The following is a 20,566-nucleotide window of genomic DNA, read 5'->3' as shown; positions in this document are numbered from 1 at the left end:
TTAAGATATTTAGAAGAATGTCTCTGTTCTGTAGGTCTATACAATGCCACCCCAGGTGAAAAAGACGTACAATTAAGTGTATTAAAAATGTACTTAAATATGTTTTTAGTACGATACAAATATAATGTAATGCATTTTTAATACACTTAATTGTACGTCTTTTTCACCTGAATGCTGACCAGAACTCAGAAGGTTCAAAAAGGACATAAAGGCAGCAAAAAAGTAATCCACAGTGGTTAAATTTGTGTCTTTGTGGTGACGTGGTGATCTGGGTGAGAAACAGATCAATATTTAAGACCTTTTTTCTGTAAATCTACACTTTCACCTAGACATTCTTGTGTGCAAGTGACTTTCACATTCAGCCACTTACTGGTTGGGGCTGGTCAAATGTAGAGATTTAAAGTAAATAAAGTCTTATATACTTAATATATTGCTTCTGGAGACAGATTTAACCACTGGAGTGGAAAGGATTGCTTTTATGCTGCATTTATGTGCTTTTTGGAGCTTAAAGATTTGGTCATCATTCACTTGCATTTTGAGGACCAACAGCTGAAATATTCTTCTAAAAACAGAAGAAATAAAGTCATACACATCTGGGATGGCGTGAGGGTGAATGTTAAGAGATCTTTTGGGTGAACTATTTATTCAATACATTGACATAAAGGCGAATGCAATGGTGGGGATTTATACGCAGACTGAGATTTATTGATTTGTGGACAGAAACATATCCATGGCAGTTGTGACATTTGATAGGATGAGGCAGAGCTCACTGCAAGGACATACTGTAGCTACCTTGGGCCCATTTTTGAAGAATGCGAGAGAGTTGCATGTGTCTTATTTGCTTTACTTACAAGAGTGGGAATAGTCTTACAAGAGAGAAAATGTGTCTAGTGCAGTCGTTGTGTATTTGTTCGAAAAACATTGTAAATCATGTTTGCACAGTCTTCTCAGTTTCATGGAAAACATTAAATTAAACGAGAATTAAATTCACAGATCAGGGATACAACAAACATAAAAGATTTCAAGAGTGAAAACAACTGTGCAAGAGTTGTACATGGCAGTGTAATGCAGGATGCAAGAAAATATTCTACAAATAAAGATGTGTCAGTCAAACACAGCATGCAAGGAGTGCTACTTGGGTGAACGATAATTCCCACCTGTGCTCTTTGGATTAGGGTTATTCTGTTCAGATGCTCTACAGTAGTAGTCCAAGGCACTCCGAGTAGGGTATAAATTTAAAAAGCATTTATTAGGTCATGGCTATTGGATTAAAACCTACCAGTTGGTAGGTTTAATCCAATAGGCTTTTTAAATGTATACCCTTCTCTGAGTGCCTTGGACTACTAGAGCATCTAAATCATAAGCATCTTTTGATTAATTAGTTAAATGCATAAGTAATAAATGATTGGAGCCACACAGTATTAATAAATGAAAGTTCCATGTACTTAGGAAAAAAGTTTGTCCCAAACTGCACTCTTCTGCACTATTTAACGTCATTTTGAAGTGAAAGTAGTGCGAGTAGAATGTTTAGACTGAAAATGCAATAAAAATAAGTGTGCTTTATTGTTGGACACTTCCTGCACTCAGTGCTCACAGCTTGCTGTCTGACAAAACTATTGTAAATAATGGAGAAAATGGCTTTAAAAACTTCTGTGAATACAGCACCTTACATAAGTGAGTTAATCACTTTACAATCATACCATGCTGCGTGAATATGTACAGTATCTCACAAAAGTGAGTACGCCCTTCACATTTTTGTAAATATTTGATTATATCTTTTCATGTGACAACACTGAAGAAATGACACTTTGTAAATGACTACAATGTAAAGTAGTGAGTGTACAGCTTGTATAACAGTGTAAATTTGCTGTCCCCTCAAAATAACTCAACACACAGCCATTAATGTCTAAACCGCTGGCAACAAAAGTGAGTACACCCCTAAGTGAAAATGTCTAAATTGGGCCCAATTAGCCATTTTCCCTCCCTGGTGTCACGTGACTTGTTAGTGTTATCAAGGTCTCAGGTGTGAATGGGGAGCAGGTTTGTTACATTTTTTGTCATTGCTCTCACACTCCCTCATACTGTTCACTGGAAGTTCAACACCTCATGGCAAAGAACTCTCTGAGGATCTGAAAAAAAGAATTGTTGCTCTACATAAAGATGGCCTAGGCTATAAGAGGATTGCCAAGACCCTGACACTGAGCTGCAGCACGGTGGCCAAGACCATACAGGTTTAACAGGACAGGTTCCACTCAGAACAGGCCTCGCCATGGTCGACCAAAGAAGTTAAGTACACATGCTCAGCGTCATATCTAGAGGTTGTCTTTGGAAAATAGACGTATGAGTGCTGCCAGCATTGCTGCAGAGGTTGAAGAGGTGGGGGGTCAGCCTGTCAGTGCTCAGACCATACACCGAACACTGCATCAAATTTAATATATTGCTGAATATTCCAGCATGATAACGACCCCAAACACACCTCCAAGACGACCACTGCCTTGCTAAAGAAGCTGAAGGTGAAGTTGATGGACTGGCCAAGCATGTCTCCAGACCTAAACCCTATTGAGCATCTGTGGGGCATCCTCAATTGGAAGGTGAAGGAACACAAGGTCTCTAATATCCACCAGCTCCGTGATGTCGTCATGGAGGAGTGAAAGAAGAATCCAGTGGCAACCTGTGAAGCTCTGGTGAACTCCATGCCCAAGAGGGTTAAAGCCATGCTGGAAAATAATGGTGGCCACACAAAATATTGACACTTTGGCCCAATTTGGACATTTTCACTTAGGGGTGTACTCACTATTGTTGCCAGCGGTTTAGACATTAATGGCTGTGTGTTGAGTTATTTTGAGGGGACAGCAAATTTACACTGTTATACAAGCTGTACACTCACTACTTTACATTGTTGCACAGTGTCATTTCTTCAGTATTGTCACATGAAAAGGTATAATCAAATATTTACACAAATGTGAGGGGTGTACTCACTTTTGTGAGATACTGTATATTATTGAGATTACAGAGTGTTGAACTGAGGATGGCTAGCGCACTAAAGCTAGCGGCAACGAAATGTCCCTTCCTTCAGCTGTTAAACGGTGAATGCTTTCATTTAGAACAAACCACAAATTGTTCCATATGGGACGGTACTACACTTTGATAATTCATACACTACATGGCTGAGTGCATAGTATAGTGTCATTTGGGACACAGCTAAATTTTGGTGTCTACAAATTTTACAACTACTAACCTTATTTTCTTAATTTCAACCTCCAGAAGCATTTTAATGTTAATTAGAAGAAATGCCAGTATGTCTGTTAGTGGTCTGTTCATGGTAGGATGTATCCACGACCATTGAAATTCTGAAGTATTGTGACATTTTTCTCCTTATTGATTCTCCTTTAATAAATGGATGTGTGCTTACAAATAAATCTTTTTAAAGCCATTGAAAAGTGTGTGTTATAGAGGTTACAAGCCTGTTACTTTAGGCCTGAGGTGGGAAAAATATGATTTCCTGAAAAGTTCCTTCAGTCACCTTTTCAAATGACATTTTCAGACACAAATGAAACCATTTTCTGAGAATGATCCCTTCAAAAGTTTTGAAAAGAATAAATTAAATAGTGTCTCAAATGTTAAGCAAGTATAGTCAGTCCGTGTTCCTCTAATATAATTTAAAAATTTTGTAATGTCTTAAAATATATGCCCTGATTGAAGTAGTTTTCCTCTTACCGTTCCTATGAATTACAGTTGCAGATAGTTTATCACTAAAATGATACCAATTTGTACAAGTGACTTAAGCTTTGGTGTTTTAAAAGTTCAGCTCATCATGAAAGAAGCTGTGCCAAATGCACCGTCACATGGTTCAAAGCCTCCAGATGGATGAGGATAGATCAACCCAACCCTTAACTTAGTTCCCAGCAAAATGTACGCATCTAAACAGCTGATTTATGGATTCTTTAAAGCATTTATATACAGAGTTCATTCAAGGCTTTGATTAATAGAAAAGTATTTTTTCTGTGGCCTGTGATCAATGTGTAAAGTAAACATGCATAAACCATGATAAGATGTAATAGATAATACAATAATTTTTATTATACAACACAATAGCTTGATTTTTACTGGAGATCTTTCCTGTTGATATGAGTGCTTGCAGAGCACAGTTCCGCTCAAACACACACTTAAAATGCTCTATTGTGTGGTTTCTCAGTCACCTTACTGTTTGGAGTATAGTTGTGTTTTATTATTTATCAAAGCATTTGACTGTTGCCTCCCTCCTAAAGTTTACCCTTTTAACAAACGTCAGTTTCCTGCATGTGTTGGTATGGTGTGTTGTTTATCTCCAAAAAAGCAGTATTGACTAGTCCTAGATCAATATCACCCAGAATATGAGCATGATGTATTCCCATCGACCTGCAAGAGAGAGCAATCTCATGGAGTCGACCAAAACTCCATTAGGGAAAAAGAAAGTGTGATTACAGGCCAGATAATGGGGCTGTATACACACTGAAGTGCATCACTCTTTCCATATCTATCGGCGGCATTGGTTTGGATGTGGAAAGTAGCAGCCATCAGCCTCACCTCTCAAAGACCTTCACTGCACATATTCACAGAGGAGCAGAGGATGATAAAAGCTGTTTCTCTACAGGAACTCAGTTGATGGGCTACTCCAAGAGGTGCCTGTACTTGATGGGAGGAACTTTGTGGAGTACTTGCGGTTAATGTTATAAAATATTTAAATATACAATCAGGAAATAGCAGTCGCTGTACACCAAGCCTTGCATATTTAAATCAGATTTGATGCATATGAAAGTGGTCTTATTTGATTGTGTCTGTGGTATCTGCTGTTTTAAGATGCGTATTTTAAAGGATATGTCTTAATCTCTGGATGTGCGGTTGTTACTCAAAAACATCAGACCACTAGAGGTGCCAATCAGAATTGAGTATTCCAGAGACCAGTGTAATAAGTGATTTAGTGCACTAAAATCATGTTAACAAATATACAGTTTTTCACTTTATTCTGTGTTTTGTTATTTTCTCTCCCTCAGGTTTCGCAGGCATGCATGATCAGTGTTTCCATGGGAACATTGATTGTGCCCAGGAGAATGCTGATCATGCCACTAATTAGCATGCTAGCAACACCTGGTTCTCCTCTAATTTACTCCCTACTTAAACCCTTTGTGTTCTCAGTATCTTTGCTAGATTATTGTTTGATGTGAAGTAACTTATTTTTCTGCTTAGTTGGTCCTGTCTCATGTATCTGTTTGGTTTCCCATCTCTGCCCGCGTGTCAGGAATGTGATTAACTTCAAATCTGCTGGATGTTATTCTCTGCACCTCACTACACTTCTTTTGAGGATTTCTACGGATCTACTCCTGACTTCCACAATGCATACACTCTTCACAGATCTGCCCATTTTGCATCTATGGAGCACAATCATTCGTAAGACTCCTTCCCTGTACTGCAGCTGGTTCTGGGATCTCCAGTCTTTGCCAGCACAGTTAACATTATTGATTTATTGTCAATAAATACTTTGAACTGTTCCCCTGCTTTTGGGTCCCTTTATCTTGCTCTGACATTTATGTCTTGTTTCTATACTTTTGAACACGTGATTACATGTTAATTTTAACATGTATGGACAGGCCCCTCTTACTTCTATTGTGTGTTACTGTAACTGATATTTCACTTTTGTTTTTAAATAAACAAGGAGTTTAAATAATTTGGGGGGGTAAACATCACCATGCCACAAATGCTTTCAATTGTACTTGTATTAAACCTGGAACGTTCCTGTAATTTTATCATTGAACTTTTGAGGGGGTTTGTTTCATGTGCAAAATAAAACACTCTTGTTTCATTTGTCTGTGTCATAATGGCACTCTTCAATACAGTTAAATACACATTTAACTCCCATATTTGAGGTAATTGGATTTAGAGATGGAACAAAAGTTTTAATAATGCAGGTTGGCATCATAATTATTCATGAGTCCATAAACATGTGCAAAAGAGTTTCATGGCCTTCAGACAGGGAGATCAGCGTGATCAAATTGACTATTGTCCTTTACCATGCTCTAATTGGTAATACTGCAAAAGGCATTGTGCTGATGGCCTATCATACCTTTATCCTCTCCAATACTGTTATGGAGACATCAGAGCTTGTAATTGTTTAGCAAATCTGAAATGAAAAGCTTGTGCTCTAATCTTTGATATGATCTTTCATTACCCACCTCCACCGAGCTTTTCATGTTTTTCTCTTTGTGCGTGCTGTTGCATAGCCTGCCATGTACAGTTGGGCTCGGTGTAAATCTGTGCCCTGCCAAGATGCTTTCAGAGGCAGTCTGTAGTAGAAGTATAGATGTGCTGTGTGGGTCACACCTCTGGTTCTGCAACTGAGGACTCTGCTTGCTTATCCCCCTCTGGTGAAGCTCCATCTCTGCATGCAAAGCATGTATAATAGACTGGTTTAGCATGTAAGAAGTGGAGGAGGACATAAGGATATCTGTAGTTACTGAGATGCCTTTAAAAGACAAAGTGTGGGGGTGTGTTTAAGTGTGGCAAATGCAATATAATGCCTCAGTTACTAGGTCATTATTTTCAGGCTTATGTATGATGGGTATTAAGTGTAATTCTGTCTGTGTGGTAATGCGTTTTGTAAAACTGTCTCATTAAGACACATATCTGAGAATTTATAAGTGTGAAGATGTGGGCGAATGTCAATGCTGCAGTATATAAACAGTTATTTAAGCCATGTTTTTGGACTTGGACCACTGGAGTAAACACAAAGTACTGTGGGTTGTCTGTTCTTGTACGACAATATTGAGGGAGATTGACTCCCTCAATATTGAGAGAGGTTTTGCGGTGGTAAATATGCACATATTTTATTTTCTCTGGAAACTGATAACAAAGAAATAACTCGCCTCCTGAAAATGAACTTGCAATCGAGGAAGCAGCCAGACCATAAGACATTTTTTTACAGTCCTTGGGCATTGGACTGATTCAAAAAAGTGCTCTTTTTGCACCAGAAATTAGACTTTTTGCAAAATACCATTTGATGCTTATATTGTAAAATGCCTTAATATGATTCATTCCTACTAACACCAGCCTTATAATCAAAATTACAACTGTTTGAGGAAAGAACACCCAGGACCTCTGTGGTGGATATCCTAATGCATTCTTCATGCTCTGAACACTCAATTCCACCATTTTTAAATATATTTGCTGGTTAAGCGTTTGATGAATTGATTCCAGTGTGCTGGGGGCTAGCTGAAACAAAGCTCTTCAGAATGAGGAAGACTTTGGCTTGCACACACAGACTCAGGTTGGTTGTAATGAGTGAGACTGCCACTGCGTGTATCTGCACTTTGAAAAATCCATTCTGTTAGGAGCTGCCTTCTCTGACAAAGACAGGAAATGAGTGCCTAAGAGGCTGTGCAGTGATTAAGTGTGGATCGTGGAGAGCTGCCTCGCTCTGCTGAGAGGCAGATGGTAACCTTGGGGATGCTGACGCGCCTGTGTGTAAGTGAGAGTGGCAGGAGGCACTCCTTAAGCTGCACTTGCTGTTCCACCAACACACCACTCTCTTCCTCTAACTGCCTCTCTGTTTTATTTTCCTGTTTCTGTATATCTCTTTGGCTGACATAAATGCACACTATAGATGGTGTTTCTGTCTGTGGCTGGATAGTGAAGGGTGCAATACATGCTCGTCCTGGGTTGCACTCCTAATTAGTTTGGGTCTATACTGTATACTCTATTATCCGCAAATAGATAACATGCATTATATCCACTTGGGTCAAACTCGTGCGTCACTGTAGCTAACTGCTTTTCGATTACCAATGTTAGGAAAGCTACAATAGGGAAGAAACAGTAGCTTACCAAACTATGAGTTGCTTTTGATGTTAAAGTAATTTCTCATATCCTAGCTTAATATGCAGAGACAACTACTGTATAAGTAAGCCATTCATAGTTTAAGTTTCTTAAAAAGTATAAACATTGTCTCTGTGGTGCCGTAAAAATACATCTGTTTCGAGTGGCCCTTCCAGCCCAACACAATAATATTGACTCAAACAATGCCATGCGTTAGGGGCAGCACAATCTGTTTGTTAGATCAACAGAAGATGTACGTTTATTAAGAACGCTGTTTGAAAACAATGTGTTTTTGCAATTTTGATTGGTGACATGGTGCAGAAATCACATATTTAATTAACTACAGTTAAGCACTACAAGCTTAAAAAAAAAAAGTTGCTTGCTATGTCGAAACTATTTTAGACCATATATATTTTTAATACATAATTTGATCATGTATTTAATCAGAGCTGTATTTTTTTTTTTTTTGGCTGTAAAAATTAAATATAATAAATTACATAAAAATAGTCCTTTTGAATAAATAAATACATTTTCAATTAGGATGACATAAGTAAACTTGAATGGATACATTAACACTATCTACAAAAACAAAAAAATAAAAAACAGAACACTATGGAGGGCCAAATACATATTTTGTAATTACGTTTTAAAATGAAATATAGTAGGCCTTTATTCAACTGGAAAATGCACAACTGGATGTTTATTCTGTGAGAGGTCATTATGGTTGATGATGTACTACTTTAAAAGATGACACCCATTGATTTGTAAATTAGTGACTCATCTTTTTGTGGCACCATCATGGCAGGAATCCCGTCCTGTCAACCCTGTGCCAACCCTGTTATCCATCATAAAAATAGGATGTGCACTCATTATCACCCATAAAGGTCAGGTGGTGTAGAGACTGTAGAGATTAAAGAGAATCTCTGCTTTCGTAAAAGCCCAGGTGGCAAATCTAAGGCTGAACTTGGAGCTGTTTGTGGCTTGTGGGCACATCCAGGAAGTAATGAAGTCTCTGCTTGGCTGGCGACGCTCATTGGCATTCAGTCTTTATCTGCACCGCTTTCCCGCCATCGGCCATGTATGAGCTCGGCTGCCTGTTGGGCTTGTGTGGACGAAGGGTGCAGTCCCCTGATAAGAGAGACTCCTCTGATTAGCCAGAAGAGCGCAACCATGAGACTTGGGCCCGCAGCCTCATGTCAAGCACCACAGAGGTGGGAGAGCTCAGTTTCCCAGGCTACTGTGGCTCAGTGTAGGTTCTTTTGTGGGTCATTGCATTGGTATTCGGCCCAGAGCCAATAAGGGATTCATAGGAAAAGCAATGAGCAGATGTTTGATTGTTTGCTTAAGTCTTTTATCACATCTTCTCTTCAGCAGTAGGGTGACAATATGATCCTCTTCTTCCTGTAGGTCCCAGGATACTAAAATTACCAGGGCTTCCTCTCATCAACACACTCCTCTGCTGGCCGTGCCTGGCTTCTGGAGGACGTGTTCCCCCCTCCTTCTCCAGACTGCCTCGGACACCAGGATCCTGTTGCCACGTCAATCACGTCCTCACAGCTGGGTAATTATTTCAAATGCAAACTGCAGCGTTCTTCACTTGAGAGACAGATTAGAGAAGGGAGACAGGGTAAGATCAGAAAAGTCTGTAGTTCTGTTTATCCCCAGTCCTTAGGCTTTCCAGACTGAGGTTGTTTCTCTAAAGTAGTATGCAAGTGATGCTCTACTTAAATCTGAAGGGAGGTGATCAAAGTTTTTTGTTGTTGCTCTCACATCTTTCAAAGCCAAGTGAATGAAAGGAAGATCACTCATTTTAGAGGTTCCAGCTTGGCTATTAGTCAGGTTCACCTGTGAGAGTTTACCTTTACCATTTACCTTTGCACTGTGAAATTTTGAAGGCAAAGAAGGCATGGCAGATGTGAAGTGACTGTAAAACCCATGAAAACTTGCCAAGAAGCCTCTAGTTTATCCTTCACTTTATACTCACCACTAAAATTGTTTCTTTGTCCATTGTGACTATTTAGTGTAGCTATGTACGAAGCACTGCCCACACAGAGGTCACTGCCAAAACCATGCAACTTTTGGTGAACTCTGCAAATTCATTGATCTAGTTATGTTGCGACGTGTTGCAGTGCTCGTAATGTAGACAAAGTATCACAAGCCCTGTTCTGTGATGTAAATTCAAAAAGAAACATGTTGCTATTCTTTTTACTTTCAAGAAGTAAAGTTTGATTACATTATGTGCATTACCTGAGTTAATTTCAAACATTATTCAGAACATAAAAGCATGTTTTGTGTTAATAATTGTTTTCTAAAATTTATAATTGCAAACATTGATTTCTGTATTATAATGAATGTGAAAAGAAAGTTCTTATCTCCAGTGGAGAACATAACAGTACACTAAAAGTGTGCATAATTGCTTATATAGTGATAGCTGGAACTCCCACGCAATCAACAAAACACTAAAGCACAGGCTTTTTATCGTAGACAGCATACACACGTTTTCTCCGTGAGCCTCATTTAGCTGAACTGACCTTGCATGAGCTGCGTCAATCACTCTCTATCTGCCAGTAAATCCTCCCTTATCATGGGCTTAAACTGAGAGAGCTCACAAACATCTGCACTGCAGGGGTCTGTGAGGCTGTACAATAGGGCAGGAATAGAGGGAGATTGACTGAAGATTCTGCAATGATGGGATGTTGGTTTGTGATTGTTTGTGAAAAGTGCGTTTTGGCTCTGGCTGTTCACACAAGAGGGGACTGAATCATGCTGAATTGTTCAAGACCATTATCTTGAGGTTTTGTATATGTTGGCTGTAGTTTAAGAACAAAATTGCCCCCCATAAGTGAACTAAAACCTCTCTTTGGGGACATTTAGGAATGTCCTCAATTGGAAAAATGGATTTATAAATATCTTTATTTGATTTGTTTTTACTAAAAATGCTAAATGTTTTCTTTCAGGGGTTATGGTGTGATTAGGGTCAGTATATAGAATATTATAGCATATTATTGTAAAGTACAGTAATTATAATGAGCTTATACATAAAAAAAAACATTACGTTTGTGCTGCTGGGTAAAGGCAAAATGCAGAAACAACTTATTTTAAATAAATATATAATTTATGACTGAAATTAGGTTTCTTGTCCTCTAACAGATTGGATTGGGTCAATTATGCTCAGATATGCTTAGATAAAATTGCAGTAACTACAAAATCCAACAACTCTGAAGCCATATTCTTTCAGTTTGCAAATCAGCATGTGTGTGTGTGTGTGGGGGTCAGATTTTGACTACATCATGGAGACCAAATGCCCCTTAAACCTTAAATCATCTTAAAACAAATGAGTTTTAGATTTAGGGGTAGGTTAGTGGATGAAAAAAAATATAATACGCTTTGTATAAAAACAGTATATTTCACTGGAAAGTCACCACCATGATAGAACAACAAGTGTGTGTGTGTGTGTGTGTGTGTGTGTGTGTGTGTGTGTGCGGTGCGTGTGCGTGTGTGTGTGTGTGTGTGTTTTTCTGTAAAGTTCTAGGAGTGGGATGCATTTTGAAATAGCTGTTGAAGCAAGTCTGTCTCTGGAGGTAGAGCTGTGTCATTGGAGTCTTATTGTACTCCAAGACATTTGAGGGTACAAACATCTCTGCCTCGTGTCTGCAGTGCACTCAGTGGAACTGTACAAATCTCACCGCTGGCTGTATTTGTGCTCTGTTTCTCCCTCTCGTTTATTCCTTAGTTTTTAGAACTGCATGGTAAACACCCTGTTTAGGGTGCAGGTTATAGATTTAGATATAGGGGGTTTGCTAACAAATGTTCTGTGGTCACCCAATGAGCAATTTGTCAGAGAAAACTCTGCTGCAAGTGTGTCTGTGTGTGTATATGTCAGAGTGAAATGAAGCAAAATTCAGGCTGGATGCGTTTGTGTGCAATTAAATGCACGTCAGCGTGCAGGCATTCAGATAAGATTAACAGGACATGACATTTTCTTGGTTGGAAACAGATGCTTGCTCCATTTCTTGCCTGGCATTTTTCTCCTTTTCTGATGGTAGATTTACAAGTTCATTTGCATTTGATATTTTCTAACATCCAGATTGTACATACACATTGGAAAAAGAAATCAAGACTAAGAAATTAATCTATACTGGTGGTATGATTGCTAATCAGGGTTTAGCTTAATTATAATGTAATGACAAGGAGACATACATTTGTGTATGTCAAGCAGTGGAGTGTTTGAACATAATTTCATGCATCCATAACTAGGTCTCTTTACTCAATTTTCCACTCTGGCAATCCTGATGATTTTACAGCTGATGCAGACCTAATTTGGCATTGGCCCTCTAGCAACAAGTCTGAAAGGTGTTACAGCAGCGAAAAACAGGCTTTACAAATGGAGCTACTTCAGTGAATGCCGCTCTGGTAAAGTGACAACTTATTTTTTTCATTTTAGGCTGATAACTTTAAATCTTCTTTACTGTGCTTCATTAATTCGCTTCCGTATCCTTTGGAACATCATAATTCACAGCTCAATGGATGTCTCTAAACCTCTAATTCTGCAATATAATCAAAGAACTGTGACTAAAACAGGTCTTTCAGAGTTGGCTGTTTGTCATAGTAATTAAATGGGTTTACAGTTGTAAACAACACTATAAATTCTAGGCAATTGCATTTGTCTTTTATTTTGTTGTATTTATTCTTAAATGGAATGACTATTTGCTCCCAGGTGTGATCATTTTGACTCTTCTCTCATTTATTTAAAAAAGAAGCAGCAAAAATTGTAGTTACAGTAAAGCACTTAAAATGGTAAGTGAATAGGGGCCAGTACATAAACATAAATTTCATAATTATAGTCAAAAGATGTAAACATTATACATGTTAACATGATTTTAGTGTGATAAAATCACTTACTAACCTTATTTCTGTAAAGTTATATCAAATATTAAAAATTCATTGTCATGGTGACGTAATACTGTTGGCCCTGTAATCTGGTAAACGCAGTAACGCAGGTAATTAATTATTTTATCACACTAAAATCATGTTAACACATTTAGGGCCCTATTTTAAGAGTGCTAGTGTAAAGCACAGTGCTATGCCATAATTCATAAGCCCAAAGTCAATTGCCATGGCTATGAAGTTTTGGTATTCTCATGCAAGCATCTGCTAAGTCTATGCACAAGTGAGTTTGGCGAAATTGCACACACAACGCACAAATGGGCTGGATCAAATGCAATGTAATTCTGAGCTTTTCTCCGGTTATTCGAACATCTGTGTCCTATATAGTTCATCCCCTCAAGCACCAGCGATATAAACAAAAACAGCACTTTTATAAAAAGTTGGTAGTGTAAATGTATGCAATGATTTAAAAATGATGCTCTTTTGTGCATTAACTGTGTTCTTGATGATTGTCGGGCATATTTATATGACAGTGACATGCTCCTGTTATACACATGGAGCATTTGATTCTTGTCAGAATTTTGATGAACGTCCCATTAAATTACAGAGACTGTAAGTATTATTAATCATTACTGACACACAAATAATGGCTAGTATTAACAGTATTGTATAGGCATGCACTTCACATCTACCGGTCGATTTTAATTAGTATTAAATAACTTTATTGAAACACGAAAAAAATGAAACCAAAAATAATTCTAAATTGAAATTACACTTCAAACGAAATAAAATGTAATAAAAATAGAAGCCTTTATTTTGGCCACACATTATACATAAATGTTTGCATATGTGAAATGTATTTGTTTTCACATATGTCAGAGTGTAGGATCAGCCATGATATGGCACCCCTGGAGCGGATAGGGTCAAGGGCCATGCTCAAGGGCCCAACAGTGGCATCTTCACAGTGCTGGGGCTTGAACTCCCGACCTTCTGGTTATTAACCCAGAGCCTCAAGTGCTGAGCCACCACTGCCCCTCAAGGGCAGAATAACGAAGTAGTCAAAAAGTCATACCAATTAAAAAATATTTTACTCCAACTTCTTCCACCAGCCCAAATTGCAGTGACTTAAAATCACTCTACGACAACAGGTTGAAAAATACCAATACAAATTAGATCATAAATACAATTGTAAATACAAACATAATAATTGAAAAATAAACCATGACCTACAGTTTAACACAAATCTCATACATTTTTGTTTCATATAAGATGGCTACAACTCTGATCATAAGGGACATCATTTGATGTTCCACTATATTTTCAGTGTTCCATATGAGTTTAGCCGTGAACTTAATTACCACCTGCTGGTGGAATCTCCAAACTGCAAATACAAGAACTGAGTTTAAACTTTAGGTTGAGTTAAGATGTGGTTTTCAAACATCTTAGTGCAATGACCTATTTCTTAGGAAAATAGCAAATTGCACTTTGCTGCACTTCATTAACATAGAGCACACCCAAAGTCTGCGCGGATACACCCATAATAGCGCAAACACTCCCATCCATATCCACTTGCACTTTGCGCTGGCATGAAAATTGTGATTAGAATTAATGCTCTCATGAAAATTGGATAAGACTTTGCGCATCGTCGTAGCGTAGTGAATATAGAGGCCGTAACGTTAATTTTTTTTATTTGTTTTATTCCAGTGTTTTTACTTTTGAAGTAGTGTGTATTTTAATGTTTACAGGCTGGGCCTATTCATTTCTAGTATGCATATTGTATCTGCCATATTTATTTTTGGTCATTTGAAAGCTAGAGATGCAGCATTAATGCTACTGTTACGATCCCTGGTTGTCTGCGCCGTGTTTTCCGTGTCGCCGTCACCATGATTCCCGACCTTCATCACTGTGTCATTGTTCTCACCTGATTGTCGTTTGTTATCATCATGTCTCTGTGTATTTAAACCCTGCTGTTCCTCCATTCCCTTGTCGTTCGTTGTTTTGATGTTCTGTCGATGTTCTGACTGTTCTGATGTTTGCCCCATGTTCTGATGTTTGCTCTGGTCTTACCGTGTTCATCCTGCCGTGTTCATCCAGTCCGTGTACCTTCGATGTTTTCATGTTTTAGTTTCAGTTTCCCCCCGTGGATGTTTCATTTGTTCCTGTTTGTCGTGTTTTCACTATTGTTCAATAAACCCGCTTATAGATCCTCACTCCCCGTCTGCCTCCGCCTGCTTGTCATAACAGATACATTACTAGACGAATGTAATCATATTATAATAAGATGATTCAAACTGTTCTCTTCATATAGTGCATATGGATAGAGACAGATTTTTGAACCATACTGGGTTTTATAGTGGTTGGTCACAGCTAAAGTTTGTGGAGTCTCTCTGCAGGCTAAGCATCAGAGCCCCAGGCTAGTTTATCTCACTGCCACTACTGCTTCAAAAGAAGCCACCACCAAACCAGCCCTAATTACGATAGAATTAATCCTCTCCACAAAATGGGTGGAATCCCATTCTTATTTTGGTTTAGCACAGATCCCAGCTTGAGGTTTGGAGCTGATAAATGTGGTCTTTTCTTGTGAGGCCATTTATCTTTTTATTCATTTTTGGCTGAGCACCTCGTCTTCATTAACTTGTTCCTCAGCATCCTTGTGTTTCATTTGTGAGTTTGAAGTGTCAGTGTGCTTTCATTTGAATCAATCAATGTAATTATTCGCTTGATTGAAGCTTTTAATTATTTCTTGCCAATTTGTTTCTGGTACAACTGAATATTCAGAACATACTTGGATTGGGCTAGTAGGGTGGTGTATTTTAAGAGCCCTTTAAAGGGATAGTTCACCCCAAAATTAAAATTCTCTATTTACTCACCTTCATGACATTCCATGTGTGTATGACTTTCTTTACCAGAACACAATTGAAGGAAAATTGAAAATTAGCTTAGCTCAGTAGGTCCTTAAAATGCAAGTGGATGGTGATTTCTCTTTTAAAGCTCCAAAAATCAGAGACAGTCAGCATAAAGGTCATCCATATGACACCAGCTGTTGAATCTTCTAAAGCGACAAGATCACTTTTGGTACTAAAAAGATAAATATTTAAGCACTTTTTTAAAACTCTAAATCATGCTTTAATGAAAAATCTAAATATTATTAAATCATCCATCCATCCATCCATCGTCAACCGCTTATCCTGTGTACAGGGTCGCGTGGATTATTAAATCAATGCAATATTTTTCTGAAGGCATTGGCATCTTCACAGAAGTGAAGTTATATTTGCACGTAGCACAGCAATAAATAGATCAATTAATCAATAGATTTATATTGATCAAGTGTAAATGGAATCTGCATACCCAATCAGAAAGCAATCCAATTGATCAAGACCCATTCAAGTAAGTATACCCTTAGTCACACTAATTAATCAGTGAACAAGATGTTTACAGAATCTGGAAATAATTTCTTGTCACACACAGGTGCTTGCTGGTTCACTGACCGAGTGGTACTCTAGTGGAGAGTGCCTTCTCTAATGTGACGGACATTATGCAAATTATCAGCTCAAAGACTCGTAAATAAGAGCCTACCATATGCAGGCAGCTTTGCTTGTTATTGTATAATACAAGCGATTAAGCAGGGGAGCCACGTACCAGGGACAGCTCTGAAAAATCGCAGTGTGGTAATATTAGGTAAACATCCTCACCATTTCCCACTTCACTCTTTCAGCAGATGGAAGACTGCAAAATGAGGAATAATGTCCCACATCTGAATGCCGGTGTATAAATTGCACAGAGCTCCACCTGTTCGCCAGTGCAAACCAAAACAACGTGATAGCCTTAGCTTGGTGATAGGTGGAAGCCTTTGGCTGAAGAACTTGTGTGGCTTTTGCAATTTAAACAAACAAATTAATACAGTCTCATGGTGTTTTTTTTACCTCACAATCTATTCGCATTGACAGGCTTGGCTGAAATGTGGGTCGTAGTGTATTATTTGCGAGGGGGCTATGCCTGGCCTCAGGGGGGCTTTATCATGAAAACAGCTCCCTAATGAATGTATTCATCATGTTATTTACTCAAGGGGGTGATAATTCACTCTACTATGGATTGCATAGCAGGCACAGTTTCTGACTTCAGTGGCATGAAAGCTTTTGTAAGGCTGCAGTAGAAGGGTGATTTAGCAGGCTGTCACAATGCACCCGGAGGGCGAGCCCCAGTTTTTGCCACCCTCCTCCGGCCCATTAATAATTCCCTTCGCTCTGCTGTGTGATGGCTTCCGTAATGGTGCTAGGCAGCATGCCGTGACCGGTCACCATCAACCGTACCCACCTGAGATGCGCAAACTCTGGAGAACGGAAGAATAGCATCCAGCAACACGTCCCAAAGCTAGCCCAATTCTGGCCACTACCACCAAGGAGTTAGCCAAGATAGAGCTGTTCGTGTAAACCGTGTACTTTCAGACAAGTCTGCCTCAGGCCCAATGATAGAGAAAGAATGTGTTTACCCTTGAGGAACCAGACTTTCGTTCTACTGTGCTGGTTTTGCAGGGACATACTGACATAGCGTGATTGTTGTATTGAATCATAAAGCTCTACGAGACTCGCCAGGGGATTGAAGCTGGGAGATGTGCAATCCCTAGACAAACACCAATGTACGTGAGGCCTGCAGCCTTATCACATCCAGCTCTCCTGCAATCACCCCAACCATTTCTTCAGTAATTATGGGACCCTTTGGGTCTGTAAAAATAGTTTAGTATGAAACGAGGTATAGGGTGGCTCCCATCTTGCATATTATCTATCTAAAATAGTATGCAAAATTAGAATTGGTGTCCCAAATCATAACATGTTGAAAATAGTATGTCAAAGGTGCCTGGGTGGTGTACTATTTCCAGTGCATGCTTTTTGGACCAATGCCTAAAACCCCTTGTGCAATGAAAGACGGGGTGTTTGTGAGTATTCTCATTTTTTATGTATAGAAATATGCCTTGAAATATGAGGTCAAAACTGCCACAGCAGTTTTTAATGTAGGATTAACGGCTAACTAATTATAACTTTTTTTTTTTTACATGCAAACTTACATGTCAAAGGGGCTCTGTGTAATCAATGCAATTTAATTGCAATATAATTACATGGTTTTATGTCCCACAAGGTATACTGTCTACACTCAAAAGTATGTACTTTAAAATATCCAGAAAAGTTCATACTTGTTGATTATATAAGGGGGGACATATATTGGGACAACAATAAACTATCAGCAGCATGGCATTCTTAGTTCATGTTGTCTTTTCATTTTAGTATGCTTTTAAACAATTAACTCTAAATAGGTTTAAGGTGACTACACTTCCTGTTTGTTTTGATGCAGCTAACTACAATTAAGCACTGTCCCACACTGGATTTGGCCATTGTAGAATTACAGCTGGGATGTCAGGCTGACCATTCCATACACTGACTGTGGCTAGAACCAACATGGGATCACTATGTACGACCCAACAAAACAATAGTGATGCTGAGAAAATACTGTGTCATGCACAGACATAAATTAGCAGACCTTTCACACATCACCACCTTTAAAAACTATAGTATTTTAGGCAGAAATATAGTCATAATAAATATTACCATATTACTACAATAGCTCTACTCGATTTATAATATGCTACATTAGGGGAGTAAGGGAGTATTCATTTTTGTTACAACTCTGGCAGTTTATAAATGTTTATATTTTGTATTTATAGATTTAAATGTGTTTAGGGTACTGTTTCTCATGACAAAAATGGCATAGTTTGTTTTATAGAAATCACCACCCGAGGTTACTATGGTATTGTTTCAAATACCACTGTTTAAACTATAAAAACTATGGTACATTTTTCATAAGGGCAAATGCTGTCAAGTCAGCATTTCAGTGGGGCAAAATATGCAATATTATTGATTATTACACATTGTTTTGTAATATAATAATAATATCACTTTTATTATTTCTCTCTTTAATTTTTTTCATTTATAGGCTACAGACCCTCACCCGCCACTGGTGCTACCAAATGATTTGCTGGTTCCACTGCTCTTAAATGTTAATTTAGAGTCCTGGACTGGGATAGAGTGAAGAGGTGCTGCTCACTCTCCCTGTGAGTGATAGTCTGACTCATTCCTGCAGATTTTTTTTTTTTCGTGATCTCTGTGAATCGTAATAGGTTCAACTGATTCAAAAGAACCAGCACAATAGAACGATTAAATCCTGCATTTAAATATCAAAAGACATTTGCTTGTTTTAGAAGAAAATTGTACTCTGTATATTAGTTTAATGTTATTAAGTTAGTGCTTAGTACTATACCTTGACAACTGCATTTTTCTTTGAAAGACAAAAAGTAATTAATCTTTCCTGAATTTTCTATGAAAAATGCTTCCTTGTTATTTTAGGGAGAACTGTTGGATGAAAATACTATGCAAATTTGAAATTAATAGTTTGATTGGTTACTGTGTATAAATATCCATATCCAGAAACATCCATGATTAAAATAAATCTTTATGCACTTTATTAGACAACTTTAACCCTCTGGGGTCTGAGGGTGTTTTGGTCCCTGGAGAAGTTTTGACATGCCTTGACATTTGTGCTTTTTTCAGTACACATGTATGTACAGGTTTGTATTTTTGAGAAAATAACGTTTATGTGTTTAAGTAATTGAAATAAGGCCATATAACACTACACATTTGTCCATAAGACTTTTGAGATCTGGATCTTGTAGCCTAGAGTTTTTGCTACAAAATGATGTGAAAACCATCCTGATCACTCATTCATACTAAACAATATAGTAATTTAACTTTTGTAAGACGATTTTAGCATTAGAAAGGTCATATGTGAGGAGGCATGAACTATCATGAATATTGATTGTAATTCACACCTAAGGAGACAAAAGACCCCTCCCCTGGGCCTATCAATGAGGAATGTGACAGAAAGAGAATGAATATGAGGAGACTTTATGATCAAAATCAAGTTTTAAGTTAAAAGAAGTAAATCTGACAATACATTTTCTTTACATAAAGACTTTACTTAATTTTATACCTACACTACCGTATAACAGTTTTAGAAGAAGTCTATTCTGCTCACCAAGAATGCATTTATTTGATCCAAAATACAGTAAAAACCTTGTGTGAACTCTTTTTACAATTTAAAAGAACAGTTTTCTATTTGAATATATTGTAAAATGCAATTTGTGATCAAAGCTGAATTTTCAGCATCATTATTGCAGTCTTCAGTGTCACATGAGCCTTCAGAAATCATTATAAGATGGTGATTTTCTAATATGGACATATTTAAAGTGCATTTTACTCATTTACACCTGAACACATATTTGCAAGCACAAGCATTGATGATAGTGAGGCAGCATAAACACTAGATAAAATATATTCTAAACATTCATATAATTTTATATCATATTACATATCATATTTATATCATACAGCATACAATTTAAATGCCTGCTTTAACCGAAAGAGCATTTAAATGTAACTAAAACTTGCTTATTAGGGCATATTTCAAATTTCAATACTCTGAATCCTGTCTGGCAAGTCTGGAAACAGTCCCACTAGTAAAATATGTACATGTTTATATAAAATAGCATGTCAACTAATGAAAACTAAATGACTTACTCGTCCAAAATTGTATCCTCGGCTGGATCAAGTCTCTCTTCAAAATACAAACGTTCATTGGAGTCCCGCTCTTCTTCTGAGGAAAATGTTAACTCTTCCATACTTTGTTTCCTTGGCTGTGTATTGTTACAAACACGCAGTAAAGTGAATGAATTGTGTTTACATCAAACCTCACTGTCGGGGGAGTTTACTATTTGCCTTGATCGTTT

The 20,566-nt window shown here is 37.9% G+C and overlaps 2 protein-coding genes across 2 annotated transcripts in view; one reads left to right on the top strand and one right to left on the bottom strand.

Annotated features, from left to right (window-relative positions):
• LOC127663229 (uncharacterized) overlaps positions 1-20,566 on the bottom strand; it is a 516,242-nt gene that overhangs the window by 23,150 nt on the left and 472,526 nt on the right. The gene's annotated exons all lie outside the window — the stretch shown is intronic.
• drp2 (dystrophin related protein 2) overlaps positions 1-20,566 on the top strand; it is a 261,720-nt gene that overhangs the window by 63,548 nt on the left and 177,606 nt on the right. The window contains exon 2 of the mRNA XM_052154732.1: positions 9,253-9,406. The gene's annotated coding sequence lies outside the window, so the exon portion shown is untranslated. The remainder of the gene's footprint in view (positions 1-9,252; positions 9,407-20,566) is intronic.

This window comes from Xyrauchen texanus, chromosome 23 (genome assembly GCF_025860055.1).
Source record: "Xyrauchen texanus isolate HMW12.3.18 chromosome 23, RBS_HiC_50CHRs, whole genome shotgun sequence".
NCBI classification, from domain to species: Eukaryota; Metazoa; Chordata; class Actinopteri; order Cypriniformes; family Catostomidae; genus Xyrauchen; species Xyrauchen texanus.
The sequence above is the reverse complement of the archived record's forward strand: the minus strand, read 5'-3'. Positions and strand labels throughout refer to the sequence as shown.